The sequence below is a fragment of the Lytechinus variegatus genome, chromosome 3 (assembly GCF_018143015.1).
Source record: "Lytechinus variegatus isolate NC3 chromosome 3, Lvar_3.0, whole genome shotgun sequence".
Lineage (NCBI taxonomy): Eukaryota > Metazoa > Echinodermata > Echinoidea > Temnopleuroida > Toxopneustidae > Lytechinus > Lytechinus variegatus.
This window is the reverse complement of record NC_054742.1, coordinates 46277508-46283810: the sequence shown is the minus strand read 5'-3', so window position 1 is coordinate 46283810 and position 6303 is coordinate 46277508.

The window sequence follows — 6303 nt, the reverse complement described above, 5'->3', positions numbered from 1 at the left end:
TTGTTTTCAACGAATTCCCTGCCTCTTGCGCTAATTTCCAGTATTTGGCATATGGGAACTGGAAGGTTTGTATTGAATAGTTATTTGAGCTGACAATTTTATTTTTTGACATAACTTATGAATGATATGAATACACTCACTAGTTGTACCACCCCCTTCGGATTCTCTTTCTATCTCTATCTCTTTCTCTCATTTTCCCAGTCTATCTCAGTCAAAGTCAAGAGTCAAATACGCACTCCACAATACACTCTCTTAGTCTCTCTTATCCCAACATGCCCATTTTCGGCAAAATAATTACTTGAAATTATACAAGGACATTCGACACGACGTTAGTCATCTCAGAATAGAAGGATATCCCCTTCGGCATATTATTTGTGGTTGATGTGGTGTAAGAATTCTGATGACCAAACTGGTTGGGAATGCCAACATGAATATCAACTAAACTCTTGTTATCCTCATCGCTTTCTTTAATACAAACTCAACTTTAAATTTGAATCAATAAACTTCAATTGGATTCACTGACTGTTTATGCTTTTAAACTGGTTTGTCGGGGGGGATGCCCTTTTTTTTATCTGCTATGTCTTTGAATTTTCCCATAACTTATAAGAAAGTTAATTTTCAATGATGACGTGCTAAGAGAAGCATAAAACATTCCTTTAGTAATCGTAATTCAAGGTTAGGGCTTAATTCACCGGAAATCAAGAGCGGTCTAAGGCTTCAAAACCGGCGATGACTTGAAAAACTTTATTTTTGCTCCATAATGTATGTTCTTACTTTTACAGGCTAACCATGATATTCATATTCATAAGGATATGAACATACCACTTTCTACCAAATAAAGCGACTTGTTTTACCATTCACCGGAATACACGGGCGCACATAACCCAAGATTCAACTTCATAAATGATGGCTTCAAGTTCAGTGTTTGGATTTTTAGTATCTATTTGTTTTCTTCTTTCTTTTCTTCTTTTTTTTGATTGTTTGTGTAGAATTGTTTTCAATTTTATGTACATTAGGATTATTGTTGATTCAATAAAACACATTAAAAAGAAATACGTGACTGGGTAGCCGTTTCAAATGCTCGCATTTTGCGTCACTCGAATGATCATTTGAGTAGGTTATAATAGGAAAATCTATTCAAAATGGTATTGACGTCATCATCAACTGAGATTTAGAATTTACTTCGACCACAAGGCTTGCAGCAAAACATAATTCTGTTGTAAGTATTCTACCGTTATGCCGAACTTTGAATAAAGTGATTTTAATTCTTGCAACATTCATCTGCAAAATGAAATTTGTTTTCGTAGTCGGATGGTGTAGTTTAAAGCTAGCTATATAAAACAGGGATATTCTCTGGCCTGAAAATAATCATATTTAACAAATAGAGTAAAATTCAGTAGTAGCAGTAGTGGTAGTAGTATAGTAGTAGTAGTAGTAGTAGTAGTAGTAGTAGTAGCAGCAGCAGCAGCAGCAGCAGTAGTAGTAGTAGTAGTAGTAGTAGTAGTAGTAGTAGTAGTAGTAGTGGTAGTGGTAGTGGTAGTGGTGGTATAGTAGTAGTAGTAGTAGTAGTAGTAGTAGTAGTAGTAGTAGTAGTAGTAGTAGTAGTAGTAGTAGTAGTAGTAGTAGTAGTAGTAGTATAGTAGTTGTGGTGGTGGTGGTGGAAAAATGATGAATATGATATGGGGATATGACATAACCACCTTGCTCATTGCATATTCATTGCCATTCAATGAAAGCTGTTTCCTACAAATGCAAAGTCCGAGTTTGATGAAATTTTCAATATTTTGTCAAATTTTATACTATCTGTTCAAGTTATATTATTTTTAGCCTGGATTACCCTTTTAACATTTCCATATCCAGGCGGGCGAGGGGCCTGCACCCCCCCATTTGGTGGAGCAAAAGAAAAGAAAAAAAGTATGGGAAAAAATTAAAGGGAAAAGAGAGGAGAAAAAAGAAGAGGAAAATAAGGAAGACGAGTGAATGAAATAAATGGGGGAAGATTTAGAACAAGATTCTAAAAAATCTTTCATGTCACTACATAAAATTTCACGCTTCCCGCTCGCATTGCTTGGTAGATGATTTACATATGTTGCTCAATATGGAGCTTAAAATATCAAGTTTTGAAGTCAATATACCAAACATACATGTATTTCAGCTCGGAAATCGAACTTTCATTATTTTGTTTGATTTAAAAATTGATTTTTAAAAGGTGCTCTGTAAAAATGTCGGTTTTATGGTCCGAATAGGCCTACTAACATTTTATGCTCGCGCTGCGCGTTCGCAAAATTTGATTTTTCAGGTACCTATTATTTTCGTGTTTTCCATAAAGTTTTCAAAATATCCCTATTCAGGTCTATTTTGATTGGTGAGTTCATGACGGTTTTTCAAAATTTCGGCTCGCAATTTGCGCTCGCATTAATTATTGTTGAAAAATATATTAACGCATGCATCATATTCATAATTACAAAAGTGTTTGAAATTTTCAGTTTTCTGGCTATAATGTTAACAGATTTCGCGCTCTCATTAGGCTTATTAGAAAAAAGATATTGATTTAATATTCAAATTGTACCTTTTCAGATCCAATATATATATATATAAATCTGCTCGCGCTCTGTGCTCGCATTATTAATGTAGGAATATATCCAATTACACATTCTTTTCATGACTTACAAAACATGAATAAAATATCCCGTGTTAAGGTCAAAATCTCGAAGTTTCGCTCGCGCTTCGCAATATCTAAATAAGGCTTATAAAATTATAATACATTTATCTTGATTTATGAGAATAAAGCTAAGAAGTAACTTAGTAAAACCCCTTCAAAGACGCAATCAAAAATCAATTTCAAGCGGCCGATCGGGGAAAATATGAAAATTCGGCCCCCCCCCCTTCCTATTGGCGAAGGCTGGATCCGTCCCTGATTTAAGAAACCCTTCAATCATCCGCACGTCAGCCCAGATCTGATGATATCATAAACCAATAAAGTACGAGGATTTACAATAATTAATATTTCAGTTAACTTGGATTCCGACCTTGCATGGTTAAACTTAATGGTGCTCAGGGTGGGAAAAACAGGGAGAAATGTTCTTGAAGGGTAGAGTATTTCTAGCATACCGTCATGCATCATGTGCATATTGATCTGTTTTGTGAAATTTGAAAACTTCATATCTTCTCTATTTTTTTTTATTTCACACCTGATATGTATGAAACTTTGAAAATTAGGGGAAGGCGGGGTAAGTTGTGACACTTTTTGCATTTTGCATGTTAGAATTGATATGACCATACTATTGTAGAAATAAGTACCTTGCCTTTAAATTTGATTCTTGGGAAATGTTTTTCACCTACATATAACTTTCTAACCCCACACTGAAAGTCATCGTGACCTTTGAAAAAACCGATGTCAAATGGCTCAACTTGCCCCATATATGGGGTAAGTTGTGCCACCGTCTGGGGTAAGTTGAACCACAAAAACTACGTACAAAATGTATGGGGGGGAGAACCAGCATGTCAATTTTTTGTTTAAAGTCTTTTCCCTTGCTAATACTCTATAAATACTAACATCCTTTAAAAGGAAAAAAGCAGTCATGTAAATTTGCTCCTTTCAGTCCGCATTTCAATCGATTTTTATGGTTTGTTTGTTTTTTAAGATATATTACCATACGAATTACTATGGCTCAACTTGCCCCATGCTGTTTGGCTCAACTTACCCCAGTCCGAACTTAGTGCCATAATTTTGTATCCACACATTTATTATGCATCCATCATATGACAAGAATGAAGATCCATATACGTGGACCAACAATGTTGTTATCATGTCTTTACTATATGTAAAGACGTGTGTGTGAATAAAGCACTTATCTATTTCACACTCTTTTTTACTTTTTTGGCTGAAATTCATACTTTTCCATCTAACTACTTTTTGTTTCAAAGTGGAAAACAATGTGGTGGGGTTAAGGGTTATGTTATGGGTCATCAATACATGACACCACCACAATGTCTGACTCATTCATTATTGGCCTGGGGCTGGTGGCTCAACTTGCCCCTATGCTCAACTTACCCCGCCTTCCCCTATGCTAATTTCGTATTTCTTGCCCACTAATAGTTTACACAGAAAAAAGGGTTTTGTCTCAATCACATCTCAATAAGATGATAGCCAATAAAAGCGGTAAAACCGGCGTGGGATGATGGGTACTCTCCTCCGGGACTTGCATTTCTCCTCAGACGTCATCTGATACCACTGACTCAAAGGAGTGGGCGGGGGTTCCCCTAAACGTGACCAACAACTCAACTCAAAGGTATTCGTGAATCACAGTTGATGGGGATGATTGTTGTACAATATATTTCGTTCGCGTCAGTATGATGATTTGTTTTTTAATTAACCACAATAGTTACAAATAAGATTTAAATGATGAAAAGTGGCGATAAACAATAAAATTTTGGTTGACAGTTACTTTTATTACCCCGAAATGTGTTCAGCAACTAGTCTAGCTCTGCTACAATATATACCCGTGAAGTTTTCTTCTCGTTGCAACGCTAAATGGCTATACGCACTGAATGTTTGATTGTGGTGTCAATTATCTTCATTCTTTTGAACACGGAGGGGGGGGGGGGCAGTCAAATGTATTGCTGTACACATGCGTGACCAAGTAATTTCCAATCACCCCTAAACGAGTTTTTGTCTGTGTGCAAAATAACCCCAAACAAGTTTTTCGCCGGCTTTATTTACACATTTTGGCCCCTAAACATGGTGTCGCCAGAATATGACCCCGAGGAACAGGGGTAAAAGCTTTGGGAAAACAAAACCTAAACATGTTTGGCTGGTCTTAGAAAAAATACTCTAAATACGTTTGACCCAGTCTTTCAAAACCACTTTTTTTTAAACTGCTTTTAGATGGATGCTATGAAAAAATGATTCCCCAAATCAAGACAATTAAAGGGGTGTAACGTGTGTCAGTGTCTATTTTTTCATAACAAGGAATCCGGTCAACAAAAAAATATTTGGTGAGGGACATCATCGACTCTCTCATTTGCATGTCATTGAGTTGCGCATATAACTGTTTTGTGAAAAATGAGCAAAACTTTAAAATTTCATAAATTTCTTAATTTACATCCGATTTTGATGAAATTCTCAGCGTTATACTTGTTTGATTTTTCTCTATTGATTCAAAACAACATTTTCATAGGGTGGACGTGACCTTTAAATCATATTCCGGCATTCCCATTTGGGGCAATTCCTCTAGACTATAATGCCCGCTAGTCATTAACTGGAAAGGGGGCACTCAGTTATGAGAAATATCATTCATGCGGTACATTATTCATATCGTAACTATTGCAGGTCTGAACTATTGTTACACCCCCCCCCCTCAAAAAAAGGGGGGGGTAGTTAAAAAGTGAGAAATGTTTTCATTCTTATCTGTTTATCATAACATTACGAGATATAAGTGTAACAATCGGGTCTTGCATAAAAGGGAGGTTTGTCCATTGCTGAAATAATTTCAGTTCGGCAACAATAATAATGATTAAGAGCGTAGCAGCCGAGGGAGCAAAATGCTCTGGGATAGTTATGATCCAATAACATATTAATGTCATTGTGGTTCACCTTTTCTCTCTCTCTCTTTGTTTAGAAGGGTGATATGAGATCGCCCTTAGCTTTCATCTTTCGTCAGTCTATCTACGGATTCGCTTTCTCCGTAAACAAGTCCATCCATGCGATATTTTATGTGTGTTTGTGGAATTCAGCTGCCCCAAGACCTTGGCTGTATAGGGAAGGTCAAATAAAGATCTACAGTTGTCATGACAATTTGTGACTTGGCCATAATAGTTTGAAAATACTGCGACTTTTAAATGGTTTCAGACGATTGATAGAGATAAAGAAGTGAAAAAAATAACTCTAGCTCATGCAGCCTTTCGAGAAATATTGAAACATATCCTGTTTTCTCAAGGGACAAGTCCACCCCAACAAAAAGTTGATTTGAATAGAAAGACAAGAATACAACGAGCATAACACTGAAAAAATTCATCAAAATCGGATGTAAAGTAAGAAAGTTATGACTTTTTAAAATTTTGCTTAATTTCACAAAACAGTTCTATGCACATCCTGGTCGGTATGCAAATTAGGAGACTGATGATGCCATCCACTCACTATTTTTGTATTTGATTATATGAAATATTCTTGTTTTCTCCTCATTGTCAAGTGAAACAACGATAAATTCCTCCCTGAACATGTGGAATTAGCATTGTTTAATACTATATGGTTCAGCCAAGTTGGTCCTTATTGTCAAAACATGAAATAATTCAAACAATAAA